This window comes from Dermacentor andersoni, chromosome 9 (genome assembly GCF_023375885.2).
Source record: "Dermacentor andersoni chromosome 9, qqDerAnde1_hic_scaffold, whole genome shotgun sequence".
Taxonomy (NCBI): Eukaryota; Metazoa; Arthropoda; class Arachnida; order Ixodida; family Ixodidae; genus Dermacentor; species Dermacentor andersoni.
In genome coordinates, this window is record NC_092822.1 from 26616261 (window position 1) to 26631687 (window position 15427).

The 15427-nt window shown below is 46.8% G+C and overlaps 1 protein-coding gene and 1 non-coding gene across 2 annotated transcripts in view; both read left to right on the forward strand.

The window, feature by feature from the left end:
* Nucleotides 1-15427, forward strand: part of LOC126527348 (uncharacterized) — a 279210-nt gene that overhangs the window by 116044 nt on the left and 147739 nt on the right. The window lies entirely within an intron of this gene.
* Nucleotides 5980-6166, forward strand: LOC126527548 (U2 spliceosomal RNA). Its single transcript, XR_007598797.1, has one exon. It is a non-coding gene; the product is annotated as a U2 spliceosomal RNA (small nuclear RNA).

Below are 15427 nucleotides of genomic sequence, written 5' to 3' on the forward strand. Positions count from 1 at the left end.
TACCGGTACACCGCCGGAAGTGCGGACGGGTGCAACAGATAAAGCGCTGACATCTGGGCGAGCACTTCACAGCTACCGCGCACCATAGAGATGATTGCATGCTATGCCTGTTTTTCTCGACGGGAAATTAATATGAGCGCATTATATTCATGATTAGATTGCTGACGATGCCTTTGCGTCACCACATGAGTAGGACGTTGCACATAGTTACTATAAAAAGTGATCCACGCTGTGGCTGAACTCGGTGCCATAGGATGGCGCCACCAGCCCTGCTGCTGAGAGTAAGTAGACGAGAATGACTACAGAAAAAAACGAACTTCCTGGTCGGTGCCACCACCCCATTTCAAAAGAGATTCTTCCATCGCTATCATCACCGTCGTTTATATTTCTACATCGTTGTTATTTCGAGATTCCTTTAATGGTAATGCAAAAATGGACGCGTTAAAACGCTACATCTTCTCTACTCATTGTGGTGGTTCAGAACTTCAGATGCTGCAGGTTGAGGAATTTTCTTCAAAAATTCTCATTATTTCCCCAAACTGATCTCAAGAAGCAAGTTCTGCATAGCAGGGTTGACATATTCCTTTCCACTGAGCTTTCTTTCTCTCTCTTTCGCTCTCTCTCTCGGTATTTAGTTGCCTGCCTAGTTTATTCGGGAGAAAAAAATAAATAACAGCAGCGTCGCATGAGCATAAGACAAATTGCTGCGTGGACGTTGATTGGTTGCGCCACCCGGCGGCAGGCGAAGGACACAGCGTGGTTAACGACTGAAGCAGGGCGAGGTAGTACGCTCATTTATACGGGGTTACCTGGTCAAATTCTGGCCATAGCGGCTGCCTTCCAACGGAGACGAAATATGAGAAAAACGATTTTAGAAGTGGGGGGCATAATGAAGAAAAGAACAAAAAAAAATTGGAGTGAAAGAATTTCGAGTTGTTCTTTGAGGCCGCGGTTTGGAGGGCCCGCTTCGTAGCTCCGATGCAGCCTTAGGAAACACAAGAGCGTATAAATCATTAGTGTCTGTCTTTCCTACTGGTCTTTTGTTCCTTACCGACTCACGTGCTTCACTCTCCCTCTCCGCGTTCCTCTCTCGAGTGTCTCTTAGTCTTTCTCTCGTGCCGCATTCTTTGGCCCCGTCCGGAGATTTCGTGGATGCGGACACGGATCCTCCATAATTTCTCGTGGCGTCCGAAGATGTGACGTTGACGGATTGCTCGGGCTGTGGTCTGGTGTACGGTTGCGCGAGCCACCTGCGGTTCTAACTCTCGCTCGGAACTCTTGAGATGCCAGCGTATGAGTTTAACATGTCGCGGTCACCACGATTATCTGCGTCCTATATTATTTTTCTCAAAAAGACGGGAGAACTTCGCGACTCACGCCTTCACGTGAGCCATGACCACAAAAAGCGCGGGATGAAGGTAATTTACGGGTGAAAACTTTTGTTTCTTACGCCGGAGTTGGTGGAAGTTACTCCGAAAGCAGTGCGTGAAAACTCACCTAGTAATGAAAATAATGTTCAATGAAATTAGCAAACTTTGTTTTCTCACGAAATCACGAGAAAAAAAAAAGACCAGCAATCTTTAATTGTTCTGCAGATAATTAAGACCCTAGTCGAAGGCGTATCTGCTTTGTTTTCTTTAATGACTGAAATGTCCCTCCAGAAAGTGATAAAAACATAGCGTACAATTTAAGTGACGGTTTTTACTCAGGGCCAATACCAACTTTCCGATTCAGGTACATGTTAAACGTGGAAATGCTCTCATTAGAAAACCGCTATACCGATTTAAATGAGAGAAAATTTAATTCTAGCAACTGTAGGTAGCATAGTAATAATTTAGAGCCTAAATTTTTTTTTACAATACTGTCGAAAATTGTTCGTGTAAATATATAAGTGCAAACTTAAAAAAACCTAATAACCCTTAACCTAAAAGAAATATCGCAGTTTATTGAAGTTCTGCAAACCGTATCTGTTAGAGCTTACAAAGTGGGCCTATAGCACATGAATTTAGAGCTTACGTGAAACTGTCACGATGTTTACGTGGATATTGCAAAAGTCTTACTCACAAATCAGTGCTATACTTGAGAGTGGTGTATGGTATATAATTTCTTTTCGCGTTGGATCTATTGTTAGGTGCAGTTTACAAAACTGCGGTATCGTTTCTTTATTGCTGACTCACCGTTTGAAACTTGATAATCCAGTTTACTAAAATTTCGAGTTTTCAATAATTTTCATTTAAGGAAACGTATTTCATCAAATGAAAGTCCACTTCAACATTTAGGAGATATGAACTTTTTCTGTTAAATGTAACAAATCTAGTCAATATCGCTGCTGTGCTTGCCGGGAAGAACATATTTCCCCGTTACCATGCATTTAGATGGACGCTTCGGGTTAAAGGTTCCTTCGCTCAATTGCTTAAAAGCCTGCCTTTCACGACATTGAGAACACCCAGAGTGGGTCAAAAAAGGAAGCTTTAATGTCTGGTACGCCTACTTCGTACTTATAACTCGCAAGCGATATGACAACTTCAGCGCAAAATTATCTAAGTAAATGTTTTTTTTTTTTTTGGTTTTTTTTTTGCGCGAGGAGAAGTGTATTCTGCACAACGCTAAGTCAACGAACTTCGTAAGTTTTCTTTTTTCTTTGCTTCTTGTTTTTTGTGTTCATAAACTGCGTCTGAATTGTAGCCCTTACACTCTGGACTCGAACGTATGAGCGAACGTACGTGTAGGCGTGCGCTGTCGAGGCTCTCACACTGGCAGTGAGTGCATTGTGGAGGACGTCGTTTAAAGACTCCCTCGGCAATACCTGTCCGACAATTTCCTGCCCTGAACGTTTTTTCTACCCTCAGTTGCGCCTTAACATTGCGTAATGAGATGAACCAACTATCCAAGCAACACGCACTGGTCGTTCAAAGAGCCGCGTTCGGATAGTTGAGCAATTTCCGCCTCTCCCGCCAACTGCATAAGACACACATTTTGGGTCTGCAAACTTCCGGCGTGAGCACACATTTCCTTTAAAGCAGCACTTCGCTTTGCGAACGTACCCCAAACACCGTTTAAACAACGTTCTCAAAAATTTAATTATGGGGTTTGACGTTCTCAAAGCTCCGCAGAGGGTTATGAGACACGCCGGTGTGAAAAGCTGCGGATTGACTTTGATAACCTAGGGTTCTCTAACGTGCGCCTAATTCATGGTACGTGAGCATTCTCGCATTCGGCCGCCATCTGAATGCCACCCGCGGTGGCGGGGTTCGAACCCGCGCCCTCTTGCTCACCAACGCAAGGCCATCGACAATAAGCCACCACGGCGAGTCTAAACACGGATTTAAGGAGAGTGGGACTGGCCAACGTTGGAATTAACCGAGGGAGGCAACAAACTGAAATTTGAAAATTTCATAGTTTTCCGCCGCAAGCCTTGTTGCATCACAGAGGGGAAAAAGAACAACACTTTCGTTGGTGGGCTGAGAAATAGCAGACTCCGAGACAGCGTTTTAAGTCGTGACTGTCGCGGCAAGACGGAATAAGGACCTTGACAGCGACGAACGAGCGAGAAAGGTTGTCTTCATTGCAGCATGCTCGTGTGAGCCCCGAGTGGTTAGGACAGCTTCTGCTTCCGCTAGTTCTGTATGACGCGCCGGCGTCTGCATTAGTTTGGCCACCGTCTGGAATACCACTTGATGCTCCTCCCGCCATGAATTTGTGGCATAAAAGAAGCGTAGCTTCACTTTGATGTTCTTGATGACAGGCTCGGATTCGGGCATTGACTTGCGTTCCGGTCGTTTGGGTCTCGCACTTCTCGCACTTTTTGTTTCATTTTTTTTTTCGCTGACAGTGTCATTTCGCTTCTTTTCTCTTGTCTGTCTCAGCCAAGGTCATCTTTATCGCTTCTCTTTGCCTTTTATTGACTTTTTTTTGCCAAGCCTAAACTCTCTCTCTTGGCCGTCTGCTTGCGCGAAAAAACGAAAGTATTGTCTGCACGCGGGTCGTCTGCAAGTATATGGCTCGCGTTGCAACACTCTTGGCATTTGCCATATGCGCCGGGGGTCGCGCTTTCGTCCGGTTCATTTGCTTCGCGCCTCTGGCGAGTTTGGGTGGCTGCTACGAGTATTGACGCAAGACAATCCTTCATATCGACTGCGTATCTCCGAGTTGCGTTCGAACGTGATTATCTCAGCGTTGTGCAAGATGCCGTTTCCAGAGACCGACAGCCACCGTGCGGTGTCAAGGATAGCTTCGTCGCAGCTCACGCCGTCCAAGCGACTGCACTGTAATGTTTTGCATTGTATAGCTAAGAGTTTCAGAATGCATTGGACACTCTAAAAATAACGAATGTGCCCGATTACGACCGAAGAAGTTGCGCTCACTGTGGTATACAAAAATGATGGCTTTTGTCCGAGAGCGTGTTAGTGCTACTTGCGCTTTTTATCCTAAGGCACATTCGCCTGTAGTGCAATGGTTATTTTTTAGAATAAGAAATAAATCACCAAAGGTAACATGTAGACTTGTCGCTACGTCTTCCGATCGAAATGTCGATTTCTGAGAATTCTTATGCTTAGGTAAGCTAGTATTATTGTAGCCATCGGTTTTCTCGAAAGCCCACTTTCTCTAATACCAATGACACAGTATGCCGTGTTTCTTTAACTTTCCCAGATCGAAGACCGGCTTATTATCCATTTTCGAGCTCTCTAATGCTCTAAAGATTTGATCCTTGGCGAGTGAAGTTACCGTGTTCTTTTCTGCACCTTGTACCCTCTCCCCCCGCCCCCTTCCTCTCAATTCTATAAAAAAGGGGGCTGGTTGAGTTTAGCGATAATATTATCCATTTTAGAGGTCTTTAACGCTCTAAAGATTTGAGCCTTGGCGAGTGAAGGTAACGGGTTCTTTTTTGCATCTTCTACCCCCTCCCCCTGCCCCCTTCCTATCAGTTCTATAAAAAAGGAGGCTGGTTGAGTTTAGCGATAATAGCTCTCCCTGGCACGCCAAGGCGTTTTTGTTTTCGGAGAAAATCCCCCTTTAGTTGTCCACCTGAAAAAATGCCGCCGCCCCCGTAATAACTTTCTGTCCAATCCTAGGTGACTTACCCGTTTTCTTTTTTTTTTGAGGAAAGAAAGCAACGTGGAGAAAAAGTGTATTTTAAAGGAAAAAACGCTTTTTCGTTATTTTAGCTGAAATTCGTCACTGTCTCTGTCAAGGCTCCGCTTAGACTCAACGTACGCAACGCGTGAGAGCTTCATAACGAAACATTCATTAAACCTTACAAATGCTTACGTTCATGTCAAGCGAAGCCACAGGTGTCATCCGCAGGGAACGTTGACGCCACATTTGACGGGTAGAAAAGCTAATGGCCTGACGCAGTGCCAGGCTTTAACTGGGGTGAATGGACTGGAATGACAGCAGCGTCAGCCAGCAACGTAGGATAATAAAAAAAGTTATTCTTGCATGGTTGGCAATAAGCTCGGTCGACATCTGCCAACGAACTTCTTATCCCTCCGTTTGAATCAGTTGGGAAACAGATTTACAGAGTTCACTGGCACTTAGACATGTAGACTCACGCCCTGCAAGTAGAGAAGTGTTTCAAAATCACGAGTCATTCCCCTCTGTGAAGGTGGATGGCCAGCGAAGCTGTTTAGCACACGACATTGAAATGACACAGAATTTTGGACAAAGGTACGAACTCACTTACCGTGACCTTTATATACATTCTCGTAGACGATGGGACCGCTGCTCCGAGGAGCCAGAGGAAACTAGACACGTATGACGTTTCGACGGGGCCGCCACCACATAAGAGCGGGAGGAAAGTAGATACACAAGCGCTTAGAACGCCGACTAAAGAGATGGCGGTGCGAACGTAGACATGGCCGACGCAGGGTGAAAGTGTAGTATCTGTAATGCAAAAGGATAGACAGTTGGGCGAGTTGGTACGGTAACATGATTTTGGCTTCTAGCGCTCGTCCTGTCTGCTCCTTTCTGTGTCCGTGTTTCACTTCGCGCTAGAAGCCAAAATCATGTAGTATCTGTTCCTAATTGCTTAATATCCTATATGGACTCTATCTGGACCCAAGATATGAAACCTATTGTTGCATGTTGGCGGAATGCTTGAAGCCTGCTTCACCTCGACCGCGGGTCGGCTCGGTATTGCACTGTCTTCGGGACGGGTCCACAATGTTTGCACATGCAGAACACAAATGCAAGTAATCTTGACCATAAGCAACTTCACTGTAGAAGAAAGCATTTTCAGTACGTTTATTGAAAAACGAAAGATGGATAACCCTGTAGACGCAACTATTTATCTTTCATTCCCGTTAAAACTGGTTTCTCGTTTATCATTACACAACGTCACGCAGCTTTGTCGGCGTCAGTCAGTGTTCAATCACTTTTCACATCTGTAATTAAATTTAGCTCTACCTTAAAAAAACCCGCGATAGTAAAACCGCATCTCTCCACTATAGTCTCTGCAATAGCCACTGTGTTCTTTCGTGAGCTAATTCAATCAATCAATCAATCAATCAATCAATTAAATCAAACAATCCGATCTGTCGCTCAGTGACCTACAATTTTATTTTATTCAATGAGGTCACACCCCCTCACAGTACACGGCCGTTTATGTTGGCCGCGTTATTTAATAGACAAAATCTGAAAGCACAGGTTCACTTTTTAGAAGGCGGGTGAAATGTACCGAGTGAAAGAATTCCGGTCGCTGCGGCCGCATTTCGAAGGGGGGCGAAATGCAAAAACGCCCGTCTACCATGCATTGGGTGCACGTTGAAGTACCCGAGGTGGCGAAAATTAATCCAGTGTCCCTCATTACGGTGTGTGCCTCATAATCAAATCGTGGTTTTGGCATGTAAATTCTCGGAATTCAATTCGTAATTAAGTATTGTGTAGGAAATGTCAGAATCGTTTTTAAGCGCAGGGCAATCCATTGTTAGGGCTTTGCCGCCACATGTGTATTACTGCAACAATGCACCCTTTACAGGAGAATAGTTGCATGCGCGAGGAGGAGGAGACACATACGGAAAGGCAAGGAGGTTAGCCAGTATACGTTAGCTTTGCTCACCTATTTAAGACGGGCGCCAATATTCCTGTCGTCCGAATTGAAATTGTGTGAGCATATGAAAACTTGGAAGAAGAAATAATTGAGGTAACGAAAAGCTCTGAAATTGAATGAGCCTGGGTATTTTGACCACGGACTCGACCCGCATTTTGTTTCCTGATACAAAAAATATACCACAGTTAATATTGTGAATCAGATAGGGAAGTGATTAAGGTTTTGCACGATTAAGGTTTACACCGCATTTGCCCCGAGCTCATCAGTACGGTATTGCGATCTTTCTTAGGCGCTAGAATTTTTTTTTAGCCTGGTGAAAAGACTATCGTATTATTCTTTCTCTAACGCACTCGCCAGTATCATTGTCCCCTTTTTCTCGATAGTTGAGATGTTCTTTGGTTAGGTGACTCAGTATGCGGTTTTTGTTCATTCTCTCGAAATGTTGCCAGGACTACACATCAAACTTTAAACGGGCAAGGACGCAGAAATACAGGCTAAATGTCACTGCACCGTTCATGAAAAATTTTTAGCGATTCCACTCGTAGCGGTCGTTTCAAGTGACCCACCGTTGTGGCTGCGCATTCTGCCACTGAGAAAGAGGTAGTGGGTTCGAATCACAGCCGCGGCAGTCGCATTCCGATGTGGCTGGAATTCATTAACGCTCGTACATTTTTGGGCTTAGAGAAAGGTAAACAACCGACGTTCTGTTGGTTCTCGTTTTTTTTGTTTTTTGTTAGCCTGCGATTACTGAGTGACCAGCACACGGTTCACATGTAGAAGAAGAAAATATGTTCGTCAGAGGGCTAACTTGCTACAGCGTTTTGTTCCACGAAACAGCGATTTACAGATTTCTGCGACGACAATTTATTAATTAAATTATGGGGTTTTACGTGCCAAAACCACTTTCTGATCATGAGGCACGCCGTAGTGGAGTAATCAGGAAATTTCGACCACCTGGATTCTTTAACGTGCACTTTAATTTAAGTACACGGGTGTTTTCGCATTTCGCCCCCATCGAAATCCGCCTGCCGTGGCCGGGATTCCATCCCGCGACCTCGTGGTCCGCAGCCCAGCACCATAGCCACTGAGCAACCACAGCGGGTGCGACAAGAGGTTAGTTAGTTAAATGGGGGTTTAATGACGCAAAAGCGGCTAAGGCTATGCTGCGCCAAACACGAACGCGACAACAAGTGTCATGCGTGATTGCGCCAGCTGCTGCGAGATTCCACCGGCTCTTTATCACTCCAAAGCACGGAGGGGCCGAAGAACTTTGAGCATCAGGAAGCAAAAAGTGAAGATATTGGGTTGCACATGAGATAAGCTTATCCCGTTGGGAGAAATACACAATACGCCAGGTCGCTGCATCAATGGGTGTCTCAGACAACATTCTTACAAACCTAAACCGGGCGTGATAGGACGCGGCTCACGCGTCATTTTTTCTCAAATGGTTGTACACAGTCCTAAATTTTTTATGCATGCCCTGTTGTAAGTAAGGACAGCGACAGACTGATGCACGAGAGTATATTATTTTAAGTATTGGGGTAAGCCTGTTGGAGAATTCCTTCAGCGCTCTTTGAGCTTAAAAGAGGCGACATTTCTTAGAAACTGATGGAAGCATGCATCTCACGTGTCGTAGCAAAAAGGTATGCATACGTGCTTCGAAGAGTAAAGTGTTGTTGGAAGTTAGCGCGCTGTCCCAACCACACTTTCTTATTCGCCGTGTGCTTGCGCCTCTAACTCTAACATCTAAGAAACTCAGATGGCTAAGAAATTATTCCGGAGCTCCTCAACCTGGCATGCCCCAAAGCCTCGTACGCTTTCCTTGGGAGTCTAAACCACGTAATTTGATGGAGTTTTCACATTTGCAATGGCAAACGTAGTGCAAACACCTGCTGCGAGATAGCAGAAAAAAAAACACAAGCAGGAAAACTGGCGCGTCGTTAGGAGGCAGACAGGTCACCAATAAGTTGAGAGATGCTCCGCCGACGTCGCCGTTCGCTTGGAGGCAAAAGAGCCCGAAGACGCCAAACGTCCCTGCAATGCAGGAGCGGCAGCCCCTTCAAAACATTGCAGGAGCCGCGGTAATGGCTTTCTCGGCCATGCATAAGTCAGCGGGCCGCGCATTACGACTGCATGAACCACTTAGTCGGCGCTCTGTGCTTCCCTGCCCTCTCTCCGTTGATCGTCTCCCTGCCCCGTCAGGTTCCGGTGCCGCTGAGTGTGGTCTGGCAGAACTTGTCCCGGGCCTTGGCTGCCGTTCGATCTAAGAAAGCACGGGAAGTGGGTCAAGAGGTTTTCACACTACTAAATTAAATGCGAAGTGTGTGTGTGTGTGTGTGTGTGTGTGTGTGTGTGTGTGTGTGTGTGTGTGTGTGTGTGTGTGTGTGTGTGTGTGTGTGTGTGTGTGTGTGTGTGTGTGTGTGTGTGTGTGTGCGTGTGTGTGCGTGTGTGTGCGTGTGTGTGTGTGTGTCTGTGCGTGCGCGTGTATATCTGTAGTGTTACAATGCAAAGGCGCCTCAGGCCATACTGCGCCTAGACAAATTAAATGTTATTGCATTTGTCTAGAAGCGGAAGAAATAAAACTCTTACTCGAGACCTCGCGGTTATACTGTCATCTGCAACGACCAGTGGTGATTGATATATGCGAGCTATCGAAGTAGTGTGGGGAAGCGAAAAAAAGGATTCACGATTCAGAACACCGAGCGACAAGTCACATATTTCTTATGTGTGTGTGTGTATGTGATTTTTAGTCTGTCGTGAGCTTTAGTGGCATGATTCAAGCGGCGTGAGATAATATTGTGACAGCATCATCTAATAATAGGAGAAACGGTTCTTGAGTCCAGGAAAGTGTTTAAGGAATGAAATGTATTTAATTTTTTATCATTCGCTCTACATTGTTGTTAGTGTTTTGATGTCAACTATAACTGGCACTGAATTTTAGTCGTTTCTGCGGATAGAAACGCGTGAATTTTACGTTCGTTAGCTTTGTTTTCTCTTGTTTCCGCGGCCCAGCTTCTCACGATGTAGTCATAGCAGGTGAGTCATGTTCGATGCCTCAGTGTGCATGGTAGCACTAGTTATGCAACAGGTATTGCCCGTTTTAGTTATCGTAATTTGATTATGAGCGGTTCTACATTTTAAACACCCTGTTTCGACAGAAAGAATTTAAACTACAAATGTTTACCGAACACTGATTGTTGCACGATAAACTGAAACCGTGGAGTTCCTCTTGACAGCTAACTTAGACTGTTACGCATTCTCCTTACATAGAGACACGCTTTCTCGTAATCACGGCGTGAAATGTGATGCACTAATCTAATTTCCGCGATGCAATGTGAACGACAAAGATTGCTGTGCGGCTCGACGCGACGTCTAACAAAATTCTGCAGGCGCGTCTGCGTGACTCATCTAATCGAATGACGCTAACGCAAGAGGACACCGCCGGCTCACTGATTCAAGCCTTTATATAGCACGCATTCATCATTTTTAGCGCGCGGATAGGATGACGTTTGCCCAGCTTCCTTGTCGCTAAGTGGATTCAAACGCGGGGGCACGTATCAGACAGGGACTCGTGCATTTGCATAACCAATTTGTGGGTCGGGTTTGCATAGCATAACCCCAACTGCATTGATGTGGCTTGTTCAGGCGTAGTTGTAGAAATTGGTCACTTGAAAGGTTAACCGTGTATGTGGTACTGATTTCTTTTTTTACTTCTTTCTTTTGTCTACGCGTAAGGGGTAATCTTGCTGAGAAGTCCACTGACATATAAAGCAGTCTAAGCATGAGAAGCCACAAGAAGTTACATTTGATACCTGCATAAATCTAACAATCATCGCGTTCTTCGAATGAAGGTACGCCGAAATTAACCTTGCTCGACAACTTCTGCGTAGATTCTGCGTAGAAGTCCAACTAATATGTTCCTTGCCACCTATGAGCCTGGACTAGGCGTGTAGGGTCCTGGCATGCCTGCGCGTTCAAAAATGCTTGGTCCGATACGCAAACGCCAAAAAGCGAACCCGTAAATCTTAGAACCAATTCGAGAAATGCAATCTTAGAGCTAATTAGCTGCAATTTCGAGTGAGTGCGTCCTTCATTTTTTAATGTCGTGCTTTTTTTGTTTTGTTCTCAATGTTACCAGGGAGTGGAGCTTCATCGCTGATATTGCAGGGACTGAATGCAACAAACAGGACTCTAAAAACATGCTTCCCGGGTTTTCAGTAAGGTCAGCTGCCTCCGTTTTATATCCGTTCAACTTCTGGGGAAAGGAGAGGCTTCTGATGGGACGCCTATGCGTATTCAACTTGTTAATTGTTTCAATAAGTGAAAAGGTTCACTGGGTAGTTCGGGAGAAATACGAGGCCAAAGCACACGACCACTCAAAAAAGAAAGAAAAATCAGCGCTACGTTGAACGAACTTCTCGCTGCCTTCTGGATATGCATAAGTATAGCGCAATCACTCAAGATGTGTAGGGGAAGACGACGAAGTGTCTTCTTGGCAGAACACTTGTTTCTGTGCTCTGTGAATTTTTGGTAAAATCTTCGGCTTTCGAGGTGCCTCGCCTCCCCGTCTTGCAGCCATGGACGCGGAGCATGCTAGAGGCCCGCCTGGCCAGACGTCATCACAGCCGTCAACCGCAAGGAAGCGAGTTGGCTCCCCCAGTGACACCGAAGACACCGAGCTGTACTCCATGTCGGACGACTCATCCGACGACGGCTTCATACCCGTCCGGAGTAAGAGGGCGAGAAGAAAAATCGTCAACACAGCGCCGTCAACTCCTGCGAGCACAACGACTATGAAGTCAAGGCCTGCGCGCTGGCCACACGTCATCATCTATATGCCGGAAGAGCCATCAAGCAACCTACGATTGCTGAACAGGCAAGCCCTATCCATTTTTCTGGAACGTGCGGTGCCGGATCAAATTAAAGATATAAGAATAAATCCACGCAAGAATATACTCGCCATAGATGTGTACAACGCGACTGCGCTTGGAAAACTTCAAGCGATCACGGAGCTAGGCGGAATCAAAATGCGCCCCTTTATCCCGATCGACGACACATCCATAGCCGGTGTGATTTACGACATCGACATAGCCATTCCTAATGATGACTTACCTAGCCTCATCAAGCCGGCATACGAAGGCACGATCATTACGCAAGTGCGCCGCCTTGGGAATACGCGCTGCGTAAAAGTAATATTCAAGGGGGATTGTATCCCATCCCACGTTAAAGTCGGACATTTTCGACATCCGGTTCGACCATTCATCCAGAAGCCGCTTCAATGCCATCAGTGTTTCAGGCTAGGACACGTCAAGGGCGTGTGTCCCAACTCGCTACTGTGTCCCCGTTGCGCTGAACCTCATGCAGAACAGACCTGCGGTGCCACGGTCCTGAAGTGTGCCAACTGTAGCGGCCCTCACGCGGCCTCGTCGAAAGACTGTCCCCGCATCAAGAGGGAACGCGCGGTTCTCAAGCAAATGGCCAGAGACAATTCGGCCCACAGGGAGGCAGCCAAAGTAGTCCGGCGTCGGCGTCGACGTCGGCACCATCGTACGTCTTCGAAGAAGACGCATGCGCGAAGTGACAGTACCCACTCCTCTGCGGTGCCAGTTAGCCGCGCCGCGAAAGGGCCCACCACTTCCACGAAGGAAGCAGAAAAGACTCTATCTTTAGAGGAATGGCCTACGCTACCGAGCCGCTCCCTTGCGAAAGAACCTCAGAAGGTCGGGGCCCCACCTGATCCTTCTCCGGCCATGGATGATTCACCCAAAACAGACCGTCAAGTCATCTCGGTGCTACGTTCTCTCATGGAGGCCATTCGAGCGCTTTTAGTGGACATGAGGACACCATCTGCTCGAAGCGCACTTAAAGTGTTGGACGCCTTAAGCCCAGTGCTTGCATCCCTCAACTAGAAAGATGGCTACTCATACCCCATCCTTCCGGAAAGAAGTCAAAGCAGCGTCCGTCATCCAGTGGAACGCCAGAGGGCTAAAATCACGAATTTCAGATTTTCGTCAGTTTGTCTACACCAATGGGTTTCCACTCATCGTCATTTGTGAGCCCAACTTGTCGAAACCAATAAGACTGTCAGGATACGAGTTTATCATGTCATCAACAAACGGTGCATGCAGCAAAATCGTCGTTTTTGTTCGTCGTGAACTCACCTATGTTTTGCAACCAATTGCGCCCCACGACGACAATCAATATATATGCATCACAGTTAAAAAGAACAAACTCTTGTTTACTCTCATAGGCGTGTATATATCGCCTTCCAGCAATTTCGATACCAAAAGATTTGAGGATATCTTGAGTGTTTGTCCCGCCCCATGGGTCATCATAGGAGATTTCAATGCGCACCATCCAGCATGGGGAAGTACAAGGACAAATGCAAGAGGACGAAGATTGGCAAGTATCGCCCACAACTATGGCCTTACTCTCCTGAACGATGGTAGCCCCACCTTTCTTCGAGGCGTGACATACGGCAGCTGCCTCGACCTTGCTTTCGTCTCCAACTCTCTCGCCAGATGTGTGAAGTGGTTTCCAGACATTGAGACACATGGGAGTGACCACATTCCCACCTATCTGAACATCAAAGGCTTGTCGTCTACATCAGGCTCACGGAATACCATTCGGACGATTCAATGGGCCAACTTCAAATCTGAGATGGAAGATGCCTGCCGCGAGGGCCTACCCTCTGGGTTAGAGCAAACGATTAAAATGACGATGCAAAACGCCACTCGCATGATGACGATCTCTTCCACGCGAAATGACTTCGACATAGAATTAGAGCGACTTCGAGCGCTTCGTCGCCGGGCGGAACGTCGATATCGACGTACAAAATCAATCCATGACCTTAGGGCAGCCAGGAGGATGCAAAAGAAGATTCAGCGTCGTATGGATAGATTAGCGTCGGAACGGTGGGCAACGTTTTGCCAGACACTCGACCCTCGCAAGCCACTGTCTCACATTTGGAAAACGGTGCAAGGTCTGCGTTGCCTTCCGGAACGGCGTTTTCCATTCAAGGCGCTAGCGCTTTTCCAAGGGCGGCAAGACATCGATGTCGCAGAAGACTTTTGTGCGCGGATCGCAGACCAAGCGACTCGTCCAGATCCTCCAGCCCGAGCTGACGTCCCCCATTCCCGTGATTGCCGCATGGACCTTCCTTTTACAATGGAGGAGCTCGAAGCGGCACTAGCTCTCTGCAGGCGCTCATCATCTCCGGGTCCAGATGGTATATCATACCGGGCCTTGTGCTATCTCGGAGAGTCCGCACGGATAGAATTGTTGAGCCTTTACAACTCCTCATGGCAGGAGGGAAATGTTCCTGACGAATGGAAAGTAAGCCGCCTGGTGCCACTCTTAAAGCAGGGCAAATCCCCATTAGAACTCACCTCTTACCGCCCAATAGCACTGGCCAGCTGTGTAGGAAAGATAATGGAACGGATGATCCTTGGCCGCCTGGAATGGTACCTTGAATTTTACAAGATTTATCCGCTTTCCATGGCTGGTTTCCGACGTGACCGCTCTTCCATCGACAGTGTAGTTGATCTCGTTTCATATGTCCAGCACGAAAGGTCCCGTAAGCGTTTATCTGCAGCTTTATTCTTAGATGTGAAAGGGGCATATGATAACGTATTACATGAGGCCATTCTCGACGCTCTTGCGACGGTTGGCCTAGGTGGTCGAGTTTTCTTGTGGATTGCAAGTTACCTGTCTGCAAGATCATTCTATGTGTTAACTGACGATGGCCCAACTACGCGACGCTATACCAGCAGGGGCGTTCCTCAAGGCGGTGCTCTCAGCCCGACGCTATTCAACCTCGCTCTTGTTGGACTTGCTGAATGCTTGCCAACTACCATCAAGATTTCAACATACGCTGACGACATCTGTGTCTGGACTTCGGCAGTCACACGTCCTCAGATACGTGCGCGACTTCAAAGAGCGGCCACTTTGACAGCGAACTACTTGTGTAAACAGGGTCTCAGCATTTCACCTGAAAAATGCGCACTAGTCGCATTTACTCGGAAACCGATGACGCCTTATGTCATCTCAATCAATGGGCGGACCATTTCCTATGTCCGAAACCACAGATTCCTTGGCGTCATTATTGACCGAGACCTCTGTTGGAGCCCACACGTGGCCTACATGAAACGGCGCCTGACAGCTACTTCCCAGTTGTTCAAATACTTGACAGGGAAGACGTGGGGGATGTCAGTAGACGCAATGCTTAAACTCTACAGAGCTCTCTTTCTCGGTTTTTTAAGATACAGTCTACCTGTACTGAACAACACCTGCAAGACAAATATTCGTGTTCTGCAGGCAGTACAAGCTCAAGCACTCAGAGTCTGCCTTGGTTTGCCCAGATGTACGTCAACAGAGGCG